The sequence below is a fragment of the Parasteatoda tepidariorum genome, chromosome 1 (assembly GCF_982258835.1).
Source record: "Parasteatoda tepidariorum strain Cologne lab strain chromosome 1, Ptep-v5.0, whole genome shotgun sequence".
In the NCBI taxonomy this organism is placed as follows: Eukaryota; Metazoa; Arthropoda; class Arachnida; order Araneae; family Theridiidae; genus Parasteatoda; species Parasteatoda tepidariorum.
In genome coordinates, this window is record NC_141755.1 from 135296396 (window position 1) to 135316447 (window position 20052).

Genomic DNA, 20052 nt, shown 5'->3' on the forward strand with positions numbered 1-20052 from the left:
TCTTTCTTTTTCTATTTTTGGCATATTAGAGTAAATTCTTTTTAATATAACCTCAAGCTTCAGAAATATACATTTTCTACCAATAAAATATAATGTAGATTTTAATTCCACGCTTTTTCATTTAAAAGGTGGAATTTTAATTAACATTATTTGCATTATTTTTTGAAAAAAAACATGTTTATTAATTACTTTCTACAGCTATGCAAGTCTACGTTAAGATAGCATTAAATGTTTACTTTAATCTGTACTTTCAATCTCAGGAATCAAAACATTTATAAAAATGTTTAACAAACACCAAGAACGAAAGTAATTTCGTTAACTAAAATTAATTAATGCAGCAATTTATTTAAAGTAAATTTTAAAACTAAGAAAACGAAATAATAGAAGTATCAATAATTTAAAACACTGTTTTTTAACTTTTAAAATCAATATATAAATTTAAAAACAATTAGTTGATTTAAATCAATGATTTTTTAAAAAAAAATCATTTGATTTAAATCGTGATTTAAATCAAGCTGATTTAAATCAACAAATCCCGGTTCTTACCATAGACAAACTATATATTCTTTGACTGGGGTGCACTGTATCTGCCCTCCTTTAACTGTTCTATCGTAAAGTTCTCGATTTCACACTAAGTCTACCATATTGGGGGGGTGGGGGGAAGGATCAAAATCATCCTCAGGGATGTTTCCCAGATCGTCACCAGTAGCCTGTACAGTTTCGCCTTGTATATTGTACAGGCATATTGCAAATATATGCCATTCCTTTTTCGGGAACGTAAGTTACCACACTAATTTTAGATTTTGACACGGTTTAAATTGAAAAGTATTAATTACTTTAATTAGATTCCTTTTGGTTTTGATTGTAATTTTAAGAAATCACTTTATGTGTATTAATTAGTATTATTTGTTTGCTTCTAAGTTCTCAGTGCAATAAAGTTTATGTGAATGTAACGTAATTTACCGTGGCCCAGCAAATTAGATTATTTTTTCATCCTCGAAATGAAAAATTGTGTTGTATATTTCGGTCGTTACAATACATGTCATTTAATTTTAAAATTATAATTTAATAATTTGGGAAAATACAAGCAATTATGTATAGACGCGCATAAGGTTAATTCACGTAACTTAGGGGGGGGGAAGGAATTGAATTGAAAATCTATATTTAAAAAAAATAGAAAATTTGTACTTGCAGATTAGATATTAAAAAAAAAAAATAGTGCGTGGAGTCCCTCCACGCGGAAGAAGTTAAACTTCGTAACCTGCGACGTTAATTGTAGAAGAATCAGCAGTCGTAGAAGGATCACTAGTTCTATTCAACGACTCTTTTTCCTGTTTTGCTCGCTTCCGTGCTCTGTAATTACGGTAATATTGTGCATTTTTCCCTCGTGGACCTCTTGAACCAGTGGAAGTGCTTGTGGTTGCCACATCGTCTCGCCCTGGAAAATATATTTGTAATGCATGTGAATGCGTCATAATGTAATTTCAAAAGAGAAAACCTAACAATCAATTGATATTCACAAGAGACGTGCCTTGACATAACCTTAAATTCGTCGCATTGTCTGTGGGATTGTTTTCACTCATATTTTACAATTGTTATCCACTAAATTTGAAAATAAAAAATACTATCCTATTAAATTATATGTGTATCAAAACAAACTAAAAAAATATTTATAGAAAAACAATACTTTTATTATTTTTATGCTAGTGAGAACCAAAACAATATGGAAATGAACGGGGGAAAACTGGATCCTACCACGTGATTTCCCGGCCAATAAAAATGTAGCGTTAAACGTTTAACGCAACCTTGTTGGAAGTCGCATAAGAAGTATAACTTCAATAAAATATTTTTACTTCAGAGTAAAAAATTGTTAAAAAATGAAAATCTTGACTGCACGTGTCAAGTCTTAATGTTACCCAAACGATTTTATTAATGGCGCTATTAACAAATAAAAATTCAATAGATGTGGTTTATTTTCTTTAAAATCAGTTTCATTACGGTCTAAGATAGACGTTTTTACAATATAAATGGACAAATTTCAAAATTATAGATCTATATTTGGGGAACTGAGTACGCCATTTTGCTCCACTGTTTTGATACCAAACCTGAGTAAATCAGTAAACGAACAGCTTCTAACCTAATTACTGAGTTGCGTGCCGTGAATGTCGAAAGAATGTCGACTTTCACCGGTGAATGCCAAAAATCACATAGTCACTTTGGTGAATGTCCAAAATACTTTTTATATCCTATTTAATATTAATTTATTCGCTGATATTATAATATTTGATATTTTAATATCCCTGAGGATAGATAAGCATCAGTATCAGCAGTGTCGGTTAGTATATACCGAGCATTAAACCACTCAATTCCATGTTTTATAATAGGTATAGGTTTTGGTAAATTTTGAGAAATTAAGTAAAACACAAGAGGAAAAAACAACGAAATTTAAAAATATATGTATACATAGTTAATCTAATAACATTATCTAACATTGAATGAATTATGAAAAAGATATCCCTTTATTAAAAATTGCCTGGAACTTATTAACTCAAAATAAAAGAAAACGGTATTCAATTACAGTATTTATTGAAAACAGTATTCGAAAGAAAGCAGGTTTAACAATGATAAATTTGTATTAATGAAGAAAAAGGAAGGAGTTAATAAGCATTCATTTATCTAAAGTTAGAGCGGAAAAAATTATCATAAATTTCTAGAGTGGGCGACGATTTTGAACTTCAACTATCGCGACGATAAAAATAAATAAAATAAAAAAAAAAACAGATCGTTAAATTTTACGAACACAAACTATCGATAAAAGTTGAATAATATCAACAATCAATAAAGAAATATATTTTCCGAATAATCATTTATAATTTTCACTATCATTTCAATAAGTTCAACTTGTTTTATTCATTTTCAGCTCATGCATACTCTAATTTAGAATGAAACTAGACGAATTTAAATATTTGATATAAATTTAAATTATTATTAATTATTACTACAACACTTAACGGGATAAAAGCAAGTGACATAGTACGGATATCTCGATCCTGATTGGTTGCTGAAACGTGGCATTTATTTACGTTAGCAACTGTTCTTTCCATTCTATTTCGAGTTGGCCAATCCTGAAAAGTATGAAGTCTCTTAAAAATCGCATTCTAAATTCTTTCACTTTATATTTCTTACTTGACACAAACACAGAAACGAAGAGCATAAACAAATTAATTATGCATCAAAGGGTACATAAAACGGTTACAATAAAGTATATTAACAAACAAAAAATCTAATTTTACTGTAAGGCATAGACCAGAAAAAATTGTATTTCAACAAAGTCAATCTGTGATATGGCATCTTTAATTAACTTCAAATTAATTAACATTCTAATTAATGTGGATTAACTTAGCTCAACTTTAACATGACATTACGGTCTGCTTTCGCTGACATAGGTCATATGAGTGGGTATCCGTGACCTTATTCCTGAAGTGCAAGTACCCAATTAATATTTTTTAGATTATATAGTATAATTATACAATTACAAAATATTTCAGTCCCGCAGTGGACTGATCGATAAGACACGGTTCCCATCAGATCACCGAAGTTAAGCATCACTGACTGCGGGTGGGTGACCACTTGGATGAGTCTGCGTAGGGACCGAGGGTGTGCGGTATGGGTCCTCGTTAAACTGTTCTACCGTAAAGTGCTCGACTTCGCACGCAGGTCGTCGGGCTACCGAAGCGGGGGTGCCATCCCCTCTACAGAGGATCAAAATTGTGATGGCATGTCTTCGGATCATCCTCAGGGATGTTTCCCAGACCGTCGCCAATAGCCCATTGTGCAGCTTTAGTGCGACGTAAATGAACTACAACAACAACCTTCTGTGTTTCTTTCTCATGTTGTCCGATCGATCACTACCGGAACACAAGTTTGTGTCATCCAATCATCGTGCGATTCTGGACAATCTGCAGAGGATACAAAAAAGTGCTTTATCTTCCAAGAAATAATTCAATAAATGATTACTTAATGTAGATGTAGTAGTTTATTTGCATCGCGCTATATCTTTAAAATATGCTATTTCATGATCGTCGTGGAACAGCCGAACCTACCATGAGTTTACGACCTCTGTAGCCTTGCCATTTTAAACCCAATCCAGAAGACAAGGGAACTCCAGGATCAAATATTGGGACAAATTTTGCCTTCGTGGAAAACATTTTGGTGGAACTAACCAGCATTTGCGTTACATGGAGAGGAAAACCTCCGACGGCAAGGGGACTCTAACCCATCATCCGTCTACCAGTGAGGATATTTTTACCGGGTATGGATTTGAATCAAAAAGCTATGATTGGGATTCGAACCCATGTTACTTGGTTTTAAGTGACTTCATTGGGAGTACTTTATTCCCTGTGTCACTACGGTTCCCACAATCAGTGACAATATGTAAAATATTCCTGAGAATGATCCCAAGAGGTCTGCAGAGGGTGCCCGGTAACGTGACCGTGAAGTGGAGTACTTTAAGGTCGAACAGTTAAACGAGAACCGCGTAACCTCGGTCGCTTCGCAGACTGATCAAAGTTTTCCCCCTTCCACAAATTTACCGCTGATTGTGAAACTATGTCTTACTATCCGTCCACTGTGGTACACGCTAATTTGTATAAAAAGTGTTCCGTAATAATCACCCTTAAATGCTGTCCAAAAATAAAGTAAGTACTGTTTCGAAAATTGTTTATTTAGCCCAGTGTTTCCCAAAGTGTGGTACGCGTACCTCCAGGGATACGGGAACAGTTTAGCGGGGGTACGCGTTATTATGCGAAATATCTTGCAACAAACGAAAATTTCAAAAAAATTTATTTAAAATAAAGAGCCATGAAAATTTTCTATTACGTATTTTTCTATTGGCTATATTTTGCTGAGTTAATAATTAGTGGTGCCAACAGCCAGTTGCGATTTTTAATTTTTGCGCAAATTTTTTAGAGTAAAAGATGCATAAATTTTTTAATGAGTGCACAGCGTTACGAAAAATTTAGAAAGGGTACTCAAAAGTCATAAGTTTGGGAAACACTGATTTTAGCCTATATGTGTGTGAAAATCGGGTTATTAGTTAAGAAAAAAAATTCCAAAAAAAAAAGGCAGCTCTCTGAAATGAAGTTTTTCCTGCGACAAGTCACAATGACTCCCTAAAATGCGTGTATTTCACATTACCTATTCCTACATTTTGTTTTTCCTTCATAAAAACAGTCTATGTAAAAAAATAATAAAAAAAAATCTCGATGAAATTCATTAAAAAAAAATAAAAACACGTCTCTTTCGGATTTGTTTTGCTTTGATAACCTTGAAATAAATGATTTTTATGATGCGAGATACCAAAATCACATTCAAAATGATATAAGAACTGAATATCTTGAACTCAAAATCGAAGAAATTCTACAACATTTATCAAAATAAGCTAAACAACAACAAAACCGAAATCTTTCTGAAGAAAGGTTGTTGCGGATCAGAGATCAAACAGCCACAAAATCCGGAATTTGGATCAGTCGTTGCTGTGAGAAATCCTCGGTGGTAGACGACTAATCATGGGTAAGAATATCTTTGTCGCCAGAATAACCGTTTCGTGGTTTTTCTCTCCATGTAACGCAAATGCGGATTAGTTCCATCAAAAAGTCCTCCACGAAGGCAAATTTCTCACTATACTTGATCCCTTGTCTTCTGGATTGGGTTCAAAAATCAAAGTCTACGGAGTTGAACATTGGTAGTAATGAATTCAAAATTTAGTCAGCAGTTCAATGACGGTTGTAAGATAAAATCATTTCACTTTATTTTTTATGATATAACCGTCGTTGAACAGCAGACCCAAATTTTTGTGTCTACGAATACAAATGTTCAACTCTGTCATTTTGAATCCAATCCAGAAGACAAGGGAACTCCGGGATCAAGTATAGTGAGAAATTTGCCTTCGTGGAGGACTTTTTGATGGAACTAACCCTTATTTGCGTTACTTGGAGAGGAAGATCACGAGAACCTCTACACTTAGCCTGACGGCAAGGGAACTCTAAACCATGATCCATCTACCACTGGGGATATTTTACGTCAGCACTGTTCTGTATAATTAACAATATTTTTTACTGAAAATACTATTAAGAAATAAGAAAAGTTTGGGAGTCCTTACAAGCTCGAGTTGGGGTTCTGGAAACGAATACCCTCCTGTAAATCAGTGCCTGTTAAATAGTATAATGTATAATTTCTTTCTGTTAAGCCTAGTTTGCATTCGTCTTGAAATTCTCTCAGTGCTATATGCTACGCGGATGTTCGATTTACATTTAAATTTTTTTAAGAATTAGTGTATAAATGCATTTTAAATTAATGATTTAAACCTTATATTGTATTGTAATTATAACTTTAGAGACTCTTATGTGCATCTTATCTTACGGTAATTAAAAATTTTAATGTTACTGAATAACAAAAATGGTGACAACTACTTTGCACTAAGTATTCTGAATAGCATGTTGTATTTTATAATTAGTCATCAATATGTTAAATCTGTATCTTTATTAAAACATATCTCCTTTAACCATGAACTCAATAAATTTAATTTCTAACAAATCTGGTTCTTCAATTACCGGTCTAACCATGCGAATGTTTCATAGTTTTCTTCTCCCTGTATCACAAATACACATTAATTTCATTTCAAGAAAGAAAATCTGCATTTTTTTGCATGAACTAGCACATAAAATATCTTTTGAATTTTCAAAATTAATTGGATTTTGAGGTAGAATCGTAACATTAGGGACAACAAAACTGATATATGAATCTTCTGTTCAGCATCGGTAATATGATATGCTCACAAAGTACATAAAAATTTAAGAAATTGTACTCAGTGGCGAATCCAGCGGGGGGGGGGGTCATAGTGGTCATGACCCACCCCCCTCAAAAAAATTGGAGAAAAAAAAATAAAATAATATATTTTTTTTAATAGTTTACAAAAGAAATAAAATATTTTAAAAATTACAATAAATATTAATTATAAATGGACTCTCATCATTAAACATTTATCGAGAAATTGATTTGGATGTTAAAAAAATCATTGACAGATTTGCCAAAGCTTCTAAAAAACGCATTACATTTATTATTTAAAGATTTTGTATACTTGAATTATTTATGTATTGTTCTATTGTTCATGATGAAAAAAATAAATGACAATACTAGCAGTAATAAACCAAGCTTTTTTTTTTCAAAAAAAAATATAATTTTTTTTTCCTTTTATGAAACAAATTAATTGTGGGGGGGGGAGAGAATCTGAGTCTATGACCCCCCCCCCCAGGAAAAATTTCTGAAACTGCCCCTGATTGTACTAAAGTATATCTCATGACTCGATAATTACGTTTGTAGTCATCGGGTGATTAAAAATTAAATCCTGATACTTAAAATACTTTTCATTCAATATTACTGTCTTTTTATTGAACTCTTTTAAAAATATCCTTCATTTAACAGACGCTACGTTATTGAATGCTATGGAAAAGTTAAGTAAAATGAAAAATGAATTAAGTATAAAGTTCCTAATTAGCAGAAGTCTCAACTTCAACTAAGTTTTACGTCAATCACTATAAATTCAAACATTCATCACATTTTTTTTAGATTCATTTTTTAATATTTAGTTTTAAAATAAAACTAAAACTAAATAGACGTTCATATTTATGTATGTGCGTTGTAAATTTCTTTCAAACTAAACCTTGCAAAATATTTTTTCTATAGAAAATTATAAAAATTTATATTATTTTAACCTATCGGGACATAAATCCGTGTTTTAACCAGAAATAAAATTTTTACCGGGTACCAGGAACCGACCTGGAAAAAGATGTAATTTTCAACGGGGCCAGGATAGCCTGGTTGGTTAGGCGTTAGGCCCATGTCCGAGAAGTGGTGAGTCCGATCTCCACCAGCTGAAGACTCTCCACGTACAAAATAGTGACTGGTGCACTCTAAATCTGTTTGGGTCACAAAGTCCTCCAAGTCGCCATAACAAATAAATACCTCTGTGATAACTAGAACAGAGTTCGATCGTGCTGTAGTTCGGGTCAAAATTACGATCTATGGATATTGTGTAAATATGTTCGTCCTGTAAAACGGGATGTGACGTATGCATGTTGTCTCCGAATCACCCTCAGGGATGTTTCCCAGTCCATCGCTTATAGTCCATCGTGCAGCTCTTGTGCGACATGAATGAAAGTACTAGTACTATCAAATGGTATACAGTACTCTTACATATCAAAATTTTAGGACTCAGTACACCCATACTTTAATAATCTTTTACATAATTTTCCTCATTCTTTGATTGACTTATTATTCGATTGACTTATAATTCTTGGTCAAATTAAGGAATAGATACTTCCCTGTTGGTGTGGAGAGTAGAGGCTTCATTCACAACGCCCAGGAGCGGGGTTCGATACATAGTACAGAACAGCTGTCTGGTTTAATTGTTCGAAATCGAGTCTAATGTAACGGGTATATAACGGAATCTTATGTAATGTTTATGAAAATCGCAGCAATTTCAAAGTCAGAAAAAATTCACGCATGGTCTGGGAGCATTGTGAGGTGTCCGGATAATTTCTATCACCATTTATTGTCCTATCTAAATAGTGATAGTATAGTGTGTTCAAGCATTTGCACCAGATCATTAAGTCATTAGTGTAGGGCCTGGATAGCGTGGTTGCCCCGCCAGCCGAAGACTCTCCGTGTAGTAAATGGTGATAGGTGCAATTTAAATCTGTCGAGTCCCAAAGTCCTCCATGTTCCCATAACAAATCATACCTCTGGGAGTACTGATCCAAGAGTTTCCTGGTCTTTTGAATTGGTTCAAATTTACAAGGCTGCGGAGGTCAGTCGTGAACCTAAAATTGGGGCGGCTGTTCAACGTCAATAATAAAAAGTTATTAGTGCAGCTCTAGTTCGACATTAACAACCAAATAAATCAAACAGCATAAATTATAGAGTTGTATTACAAGCCGCCTTCAAGGGGGGAATCGAACTTCTTATACCAAATAGCTTACGAGCGTTTGACGTAAGGACAATAATACTTTGTATTATAATACAACAATACGGCGACTTAAAAGGACCTTGTCCAATTGAAAAGTAACAAAAACTATTAAAACATGCCACAAAGAAAAGATGAAATATACAGTAGTGGTTTCTAATTTCTTTTAGCGGAACCACGACTTATAAAAAACGTTCATAAACATGTGTAAATATGCTACAAAAATTATAAATTAATTCAGAAATATTTCACGTGAATAAAATTTTTTCATTGTTTCATCAATAAGTCTTTAAAATTAAGATTTATGTAGGCAGTTGAATTTGCAGCGATTGCGTTTTTGCTGTGTATGTTAAGTTGAGTAGTTTTTGTCGTATAAGATGAGATTGAATAAAATAAGCTCAATTATGGTTTTAAAAAAGAACTGTAATAAACTGTAAGACAGTATTTTAGCAGGGCTAAAGAGAAAATAAGGTGCATTCTTTACTCAAAGCTGAAGCTAAGATTCCCCACCTCATGACGTCACGCCGCAATTAGTTCTCGAAAATCACAACTAAAGGATATGAAAACTTTGTTGTTTATATTTTTTGTAAAAAATAAGCCGAATGTTCGACTGATAGTAGCTATCAAACTTTACTCTGCTAACAAATTATTTCTGTTCAAAAATATAGTGTTCATACATTTTCTTACAGTCTTAAAAAATAACATTTTAAAGTTCGAAAACATTTCTCAATAGTGGTCATCGTGTCATTATCGTTTTCTAATTTCAACTTTTAACTTTTGCTGTCAAATAAAACAAAGCATATAAAGGCATAGTTACATATTGTTTAATAGCAATAGTTTATTAATTGTGATATCATTTAAATTACATTACTTAAATTACACTTTTTTATACTTCATTAGCACTAAGTAACAAAATCTTTAAATGCTGACTACTAAAAAAATAATCTTTGAGCATATAATAATAAAAATAAATATTTAAAATTAAGGAGTTATGATTAATACACAAATAATTGTGAATAATGTGTTAAAAAATACATTCATTATGAAATTGGAAAATTTGTTAAGTATTATTAAATTCAGTATTTTCTTTTGTTTGTACATTCCCCCCCCCTTTTTTTTTCTGTTTTGAGTTACGAGACGGTATCTATTTCAATGACTCATAAAAATTCGTCAACAGTCTAAACGAAAAACAATGCTTTTTTTTTCACAGAAATTCTTCCAGTACATTTGATTATTCATTTGATGTCAGCTTTTGAGTTAAAACATGAAAAATTACTTTCTCATTTTGTGTTTTATAATAATTCTTGCCCCCGTAGCGACAGGACGACATTGTCGCAAAAGTTCTTATAGATGAATTTTTCCTTTGGGAAATAAAAAAATTTGGTTTTCTTTTCTGCAGAAATTTTTGAAAGATTTTATCTTTTCTCCAGATTCAGAAAATGCCTTTCTCGCTCATCGTAGTGGTAAAAAAAAGCTTGTGTTTTTTTTTTCATTTGAGAATAATGAAAAATAAAGAATAATAATGTAAAAAATTTGGTTTTATTTTCTGAAGAAATTTTTCTTCCATTTTTTATGCAGTTATTACTATTGATTTGCGCATAGCTTTTTAAATCCGATATTATTTATTACAACAACTGAATCTCGAACTTCAATGAGAGAAATACTGATGCAAACATTTGTAATTTTATAATTTTCTTAGAAATTTGTTCAATGTATTGTTATTAGAAAAATATATATTTTTTAATTCGTTATTTCTTTTTTATTACAATTTTTAACAAATTCCATAAAAAACATTAAACAAATAAGGTATTATTGGTTGGATATAACCTATAACAGGTTTCTGAAACCATTAAAGGTTAAAAAAAATGTCCCAACTCACGGAACTCCTGTGTAATTTCAGTAGCTCAGCTCAAGAAGTTTTCGACCGATTTTGTTCAATTTTTTTGAATTTTTCCATTTAAAGTGACATATTTTAGAAGTTATGTAAAAGTTTTTAACTTTACAATTTGAAGTTTTTTTTACTATTATTAAATAAAATAATAATTAATACGAAATACTTGTGAAAAATTATGTGTAGTTTTTAACTGTAATTGGCTAAAAGAATTTTAGTATTGTGTGAAAAAAATGTCCGTTCGTTTAAATAGTTCTTGAGATATGACGAAATACGCAAAAAGTTAAATTAACATTAAAGAGTGTAAACTTTCTCGCCCGTTCTCTAGACCAAACTATATTTTGAAAACCAGATTATTTTGTGAAACGATTGGAACTTGTATTTTCCCTCATTCTGCATAAAGATCTCGAGAACATCCGAGCATCTTAGTTAGTCGGAAAATGGAGGAAATTTTATTGATAATAAACTCATTTTAGTCATAAAATATAGACAGGAAACGAATCAAACTAGGATAAAGTAAGGTGCTCTGAATGACATTTAAGTGCTTTTGTCAATCGGAAAGTTTACGAACTTTTGATCTTAACTTTCTATCTTGACAGACACGGAAACAAGTTAATTAAAAGGTAGTAACAAAATGATTCTGTAAAAAGTAACTTCAAAGAAATTTACATCGAAATCAAATTTTGAAACAGTTTCTGGCCAAATTATTAGATTCACTACAAGATTCTAAGTAAAATCTTAATTATCAAATGATACTATACAGCTTTATTGCTTTTACACCACTGAAACCGGTTTACTTTCGTGTATCAATTGGTGACATTGTAATGCAATACGTTGAAAATAAATACAAAATGGGAGTATATAAAAATATCCTGAATAAAAACTCATTACATGTATGTTTAAATATAAAAGTATTCCATATAAACTAGTGCAAAAAATGCAATTAATCAAACACTACAGTGGGCCTAATCATTTGGTCTGATTGTTATAGTGTAAAAATATAATACTTGATAAAATAATTATTCTATATTTATATAATATATCGTCTCATTTATCGAACATATATTAAAAATCGTCTAATTTAACCAACTGATACACTAATGTAAAGAAGTGCAAACCGGTTTCAGTCGCATTAAAATATTAATGCTGTATAGTATCTCATGATAATTAAGATTTTGTATCGAATAATTTGGACAGGGATTGTAGATTTGAAAAGAAATTTAGATATTGTTTTGCTCGAAACACCAGTTTAAGAATTCGAGATAAAAAATAACTATTTCGAAAATCGTAAACCAATACAAAATCCTTTGTTTCAATAAGATACATTATGCTTTCGACTACATAATTGAAATTGGAAATAAAATGTCTCGTTTCTAGGTCTGATCTTTGTCAGTATTTTTTAAAATAAGAAAGCATTTTCTACACATTTTAATACTCTTTAGGAAAATCAAAATGTAAAAATTGTCAGTATCATTATATTCAAGTTTTATTAATCGAGGATTTTAAATTGGCGACTTTAGATTGGAACATTGCAAATGTGAAATAACATTATTAAGATTATAGCAACCCTGGAAAACCAAAACGGAATTGAAATATTTCTTTAAAAAATCTCATTCACTTCGATAAATGCTAGTATAAAAATGTTAAATCTGCGTTTATCACTTTAAGTTTTTTTTAAGCTGTCTGCAAGAGCTTATATTTTTAGAAAATTGAAAGTAATAGTTAGGATTTAACAAGTAAGTTTCAATTTTCTTAGCTATATATAATATAGCATTTTTTGTTTCCTATTTGTTTTTTCTTTTCATTTATTTTATAACTTTTCCTAGATTTGTGATTTGTTTTTTTTTATTAGTTTTTTCTTTAACAGTGTTTGTTTTATAATTTACAACAAAATTTAATGAAAGTTGAATAGTTATCGTTCATTAGTGATTATTGAATGGTTATTACTGCATGATTATCACGTATTAACTGATGCAAAGTTATTCAATCTTATATAGGTCATTTCAGGAAGATTAATTCATTAAAATCTTAAAATTTATATAACTTAAAAAAAATTTACTCGTAATTTCAGAACAAGATAATTACAGAACAAGGAATTATGTTCTTTAAAAATTGTATGAATTGGTGACAAATACATAATTCATCAATTAGTTACAGAAGTGCAAATAGTTTATATGCAGTATCATTATATGAACTCAAAATGTCATATTTATTGTGATTTTAATAGTTTTGAATCTTTTTAACTTCCCAATTTTAAGTTCTCAAAATTTCATAGTTTTTAAAATAGCTCATTTCAATATTAGTCAATATATTTTAAAATAGATAAAAACATAATAAATTAAATCTAGAGCCATTTACGGCTGTCAACTCCGCACCGGTGAAATAAAAACCCAACCCTAAGTATAATGGAAGAAATTAACTTTCTAAAAGACCCTATTGATGAAACTAACTAGGATATGCTTTACAACGGGAAGAAAATCACGAAAAGCGGCAATAAAATAAAATCCATTTACCACTGATGATATTTAACTTCAATTACACTGCTGTCTATTGTATTACATTGAAGCGAAAACTGCGGAAACCGCTTACGGTTAACCCGATGCCAAAGTGATTTTAACCTTAACGGTATACCTTTGAAGTTATTATACCTCAGCACCGTAGTTGTTGCGACTGTATTAGCTATTATAGTATGGAGAGCTATATAATAGCTCATAATTATATATAGCATTTATATAATATGTAGCCTTATATTACAGACCATATAATTTGTGGCCCTTTATAATTAATAACATTCTCCCCCTCTCTGCAGGCAATATAAAATGTGGCTCTATGCAATATTCGGTCCAATATATGTGTCCTACACTACAGACAACGTAGCATTATATACCAAATTTAACCATCAATATGCAAATTAATGAGTCCAGACGATATTTTAAGTTAGGAAATCATACTCAAAAAAGTTCTTTTCCTGAATAAACGCACCTTTTTTTATGGATTCTGAGATTTTTGATCCTTAAGATATGGGGATAGCCGCAATCTGAAAAACAAAAATATTTCTCAATCGTTTGAACCAGAGAGCGGTCAAAAGTTTGAATATGTTTACGTTAATTTTAATTACTTATTAAGCTAATTACTTATTAAGCTAATCTGATAACATATTAAGCTAATCGAATTATTTCATTACTCAAAAACTGTGAAACTAATTTTATTCACCTTATGTGTTTTGACATCAAAAATTACAGTCATCAAACATCAAAATCATTCGACATCAAAAATTACAAATTTGTGTCATTTTTTGACTATTATTATATAAAATAATAAAAAAAAAGCGTAAAAAAGTTATTTTTGCTTGGACTTCCTAGATTAAAACAATTTAATATTTGAGTTCAAACGCTTTTCAATTAGCTTAAAAAATCTCGAGATGCCGAGAAATGCGCAAAATAAACATGAAGGGATATAACTTTCGGCCCTGCTCCTGCTTTTAGGATCAAAATATATTTTGAAATATTTGGAGCATGCATTGTCATTATTTATAAAGCTCAAGATAACATTTGAGCACGTTAGTTAGTTGGAAACAAGTTGAAATTTCTATTGACGATAAATTCAGTTTGGTCTTAAAATGACGATGAATTTTATCCATTGAAATAGCATAACGATTCAAACTAGCATAAGGTGTGGCGCTACGAATGAGATTTGAGCAGTCTAGTCAGACGGAAATGAGACAAATTTTTAAAGTTAACTAAAACGTAGTGACAAAATCATGGTGTAAAAAAAAACTTCGAAAGAAATTTTGATATTTTTTGATTAATTGAAAAACAAGGGTTTAAAAATTTAAATAAATAAAACTATTTTGAAAATCATAACCAATTTAAAATCATCTGTTTTAATAAAATACATCATTATGTTTTTGACTATACGATTTAAATGCGTAATAAATTATTTCGTTCTCGTATCTAGTTCTGATTTTTGTCAGTATTTTTAAAACTGTATAGAACTTCGCAACTTTTTTAAAGATACTTAAAGAAAATCTGGATATCAAAATTCGACGTAAAATTTACTTCTAACTTTTTTTAATCATCGAATATTAAATTGGCGACTTTAGTTCGGAGCATTCCCAATAGCAAATTAGGGGGAAACAGTTCAAGATTATAACAACCCTAGAAAACCAAAGTAGTATTGTCTCTCTTCTAGTGGATTATGGTTAATTCGAATTCTATGCATTCTAGTTTTGAAATTTTATTCTCTTTTTATTTCAGTTTTCTTGTTGTCTTTTGTTACTTAAGCTTGGATTACATAATACTTGGATTACTTAATACTTGGATAACTTAATACTTGGATAACTAAAGCGTGGATTGCTTGTTTTATCTTTCATTTCAATGTAAGTAATCTTTTATTTTTAATTTTCTGTATTAACCTATTTATAACTAATATTATTTTAATTATTATTTATTTAATGTTATTTTTACGATAATTTGTTCTGTTTTTATGTTTGTGTTAACAGGGGTCTGTTTAGAAGAAATTTTGGTCCGTTAACGGACCCTTCACAAAATATCTTTTCATAAAAACGGACCCTTCACAAAATAATTTATCTTTAAATCGGACCCTTCGCAAATTTGTTTTATCTTCATTATTGTTTTGTTAATCGAATAAACCCTTCCCTTGTTATTAATTATCTTGTTAAAAACACTGATGAAAATTCTATTGTTTAAACGGTTTTTTCTTCATTTATTTATTTTGAGTTTAATGCAATTTAATAATTTTTCCTATTTTACTTATTGGTCGTTTTAAAAAAAAGATCAGGTTTTGTAACTAACCAGTGATGATGAAAAAAATAAAAAATCTATAAAAATTGCTATAGAAAATTACATCTCCTGGGATGCTAAGTTAAAAGTTATTGCTGAAAAAAATGGAGCACAATTAGCACTACAAGGGTGCAACAAAATACCAGTTTGTTTGATACGAATTCCGCATTCGGCTCGCACCGACCACAGTGCTGACGTAAAATATCCTCAGTGGAAAAATCGGATCATGTTTAAAGTCCCTTTGCCATCAGGCTGACCTTGGGAGATTTTCGTGGTTCAATACTTGACCAAGGAGTTTCCTGACCTTCTGAATTAAGTTCGAAATAAAAAAGCTAAACCGTTGAACATCGATAGTCGTAAACTCAAAATTGAGCCAGCTGTTCAACGCGAGTGATTACAGCTAAGTTTGAGTTGCTACGGGTATGAATTGTTTTCATCCCACTGGAGGCGACCATGCTTCGAATCATATGGTTGATACAAATTATGCTCCCGGCTCGCACCGACCACAGTACTGACGTAAAATGTCATCAGTGGTAGACAGACGAATTGCGGGATAGAATCACCTTATCGTTGGGCTAACCATGGGAGGTTTCCTCTCCATATAACGCAAATGCGTTTTAGTTACATCAAAAAGTACTCCACGAAGGCTAGTTTGTCCCAGGTGTATTGTAGGAGTTTTCTTGTCTTCTGGGTCGAGTTTAAAATTAAAATTCTATAGAGTTAAATATTGATAGTCTTAAACTCAGAATTTCGCCATCTGGTCACCTCTAGTTAAAAAATTACAGCAGAGTTAGGAAAATGAGAAAGTAACATCGTCTTTGATGCAGGTGGTTTGATTAGTTGTTTTGATTTTGTATAAATATTATCTCTTGTTTGAAAGTTTATCAATAGTTCTTAAATACACATTCTAATAGGTTGATAAAAATAGAGAATTTATCGAGGGTTCCTTGGGAATGTTAGAGAGTTGTGACTTTTCCGTTAACCACCATTAACTTTTAAAATCTGAATTTTTAGATCTAATCAATTATTTGTTTTGTAATAATTTGGTTGCTATCGCTGTAAGAAAATTAATAGAAGTTTAATGCCAATGCAAAAAAAGGGCAAATATTTAAAAAATATATATATATAATCTTTCTAATAACAATATATTTAACTAAATTATAAAAAGTCATACATTTATAATAAAATGATGATTTCCCTGATTTAAAACTTGGCTTTACTTGATTAAAAACTTCATTCTCAAAAACTTCATAGCGACTGTTATTCCTACTCTAAGGTTATTCCAACTTGTATATTTTTGAAGCGAATGAAATTTCTAAGCAAGCCATTTGGATAAGGGATTATTTATTCATGATGTGGCTTATTTTACTAATTTTCAATTTATGTAGGATACACAAAAACAAATATCTAGGCTAGATATAGTTCTATAAGTGCGAAATTAACCAACGGGCATAGAACTAAATTTTAGATTATTAATGATAAAACGAGGAAAAAATTTCATTTATCTCATGAAATTTTATCAACGTTCTCTTAAGAAATTTTATCAAAATTATTTTGTCCTTTATTTGGGTATAAAATCGGGTTTTCATAGTAGAAAGAAATTGGGAACTAATGGTCTGTTTAATATCACGTTTTTTTATTTTGTCTTTTTCTTCCTGGAGAATTAAATTTTTAAAGCATGGTTTAAAATGGAAATTTATTTTAAATAGAATTTTATAATTTCTATGTATAATTCTTTTAGTGTTTCAAACATTTTTTACAGGGTGCGTAGCGTTTTTAAAAAGTGCATAATGGTACTTATTTTTAATTTAAGTTTTTTAAAAGCCCTTAAACGTTCTTTTTTATTCGGTGTTTGTAAAAAAGTGCTGAATTTTCTATCTTTTAAAAAGAGATTTTTTCTTCGCCTTCTCAATTGTCGTTCTAAATTACAAAAAAAATACATGATTTTCACAGTTTTCTTAGCAATATTTATCAGAAACTAGTTATTTTATCATGAATATGTAAAGTTTTTGAAAATGTTATTGAAATTTATTGATTTTATGTTTACAAATTGAGAACTTTAAACTATGGAAAAAATAATTGTTATTTCTGCACAGATTCTAATTATGATTTTTTTTGGAAAGTGATTAAAAATATTTTTTGAGTGCTTAAAAAGTACTTAAAAGGTGTTTAATTTTTGTTGAAAAATCTGGCTAAGCACCCTGTTTTAACTTGACAAGTATGTAATTGATTTTCAAAAGTTTTTTTTAATGTTCATTTTGAATAGCTGAAAATTGAGACAAAGAGTTTGTGCTTTTTTCGATGTAAATCGGATTTTTTTTATTTAAATCAGATTTTTTTTTATTCAAACACATTGTAAGAACTTTAATTTATGATTAAAAATACTTTATAAATGTTAAACAAAATTAAATTAATATTAAAACAATATTATAACAATATTTTAGACTCTCTTACTTACTAATATAATTTTTCATTATAATACATAGCTTTGAATGCATAGCAACCATTTTGAAACAAATGCATAATTGAAATTTGAAGACTGGATGAAATAGAGAATTTAACGAAATAGGTCTATCTAGGTTTTTCTGAGAGGTATTTATTTTGTGAAAATTTAGACATAATTTGTGAAAATTAAAAATAATATTAAAAAATCAGCACAAAAATATGGATTTATTCGTTTTTTGCGAAACATAAAAATAAAAATTTAAAAAAAAAAAGTTTTTTGTAAAACTATTATTTTTCCTAAAGTTGAATTTGTGAAGGTACCCCATAATTTTAATTTAAAATTGCGTTTTTTTTCTTGATTTTTAAGATGACAAAATAAATGTAACAGATTGTTTCGATAAATGTAGTCATTCATCCAAAAATAAATAAATATTTAATCTATATATTTTTATATTAAAATATTCATTTTTAATTCTATATCAAAATAGATCAGCTAAAAAAATTTTTTTAAAAATCTATGCACTCATTTAAAATTTTTTTCACAAAATTTCTTTATACAGGGATGAGATTTTTCCGCTTTTTAGCTGATTTCCGCTTTTTTCACTTTTATCTCTTGAATTTCAGATTTTTCTAAAAATTTCACTTTTTTTTATAACTATTCCGCTTTTTCAGAAAACTTACCCATTTTCAAAGAGAAACACAAAATTCAAACTACATAGCTACCAATCCTTTCTCATTTTTACTTATTTTAGCTATTTTCTCCCCTTTTACTCGCAGCAGATAAGATTTTCCGAATTTTTTACCCGCCCTCCAGATAGATCCGATTTTTGTAGTTCAAACGACGCTGTTTCTGACAAGCCATTTAGAGGTCCCAAGCCTGGAGTCTGCCAATATCTCGATTCTTATTCACACGATTTTAATATCAAACATAGCTTTTCATATTTGCGTGTTGAGATTCTTATTCACGCGATTTGAATATTGTACGTCGTGCTTCGTATTTACGCCTTTTTAAAAATCTATGAAGCGATTCGTATTCCCGCAAGTTTAAAATTCAATGTCTTGATTTGCTCATGCTGTTTATAATATCAAACATTGATTTTCATTTATATTTGATTTTAAAATATGGCATTGGGATTCGCATTCACGCATTCTAAAAATTATGCATCATAATTCTTATTTATGCAATCTAAAAATTACGCATCATGATTCGTATTTACGCGATCTAAAAATTATGAATCGGGATTTGTATTTACGCGTTTTAAAAATTCGATATCCCAGTTTGTATTTTCTCATTTTCAAAATCGTATATCTAGTTTCATATTCATGTGATTTCAAAATCCATAATTGTTATTCATATTCACACAATTTTAAGATCAACTCTCGCGATTCTTGTAAGAAGTAAATTTTTTTTAAAAATTAGTTACTATAAAAGTGACTGTTTTTCTAACGACGATTATTAGTATGTATATGTAAGTGTTACAACATCAGAGAAACTGGAAGGGAATATATTCAAAACTTACATTCTGTGCTAGCTAAGAAGAAAAAATAGGATTTGTCACAAAATGTTTGAAAATGGACTAACGACTAAATATAGCAAACATAAAAGATATAGGAAACAAAAGCAATAACTTAAAAAGGGATTCAATTTAAATTTTTTTTGTTGGAAAAAGAGTTAATAGTTAAAAGAGTTAACTCATTATCAAATTTTTATTTGTAATTGCTGTTATTTATGCTATAAAATGCAAAATTCTTATCAAATAAAAAACAATTATCTAAACAGTTGCTGATTGTCATGTAATTTTTCAAACTAAAATACCAATTTTTGTATGTTAAGGAGTTACTATATATTTCTACTTCACTGTTATTTCTACTCTACAATTACTTTCTATAGC

At 30.0% G+C, this 20052-nt stretch overlaps 1 long non-coding RNA gene across 5 annotated transcripts in view; it reads left to right on the forward strand.

Moving 5' to 3' along the window:
• Positions 1–1808: 1808 nt before the first annotated feature.
• Positions 1809–20052, forward strand: part of LOC147817027 (uncharacterized) — a 37756-nt gene continuing 19512 nt past the window's right edge. Inside the window, exons 1-2 of one of the 5 annotated variants that reach the window (XR_015429949.1) lie at positions 1809–1827; positions 15170–15291. This is a non-coding gene — a long non-coding RNA (uncharacterized LOC147817027). The other 4 variants (XR_015429948.1, XR_015429945.1, XR_015429946.1 and 1 more) reach the window with 4 other exon arrangements.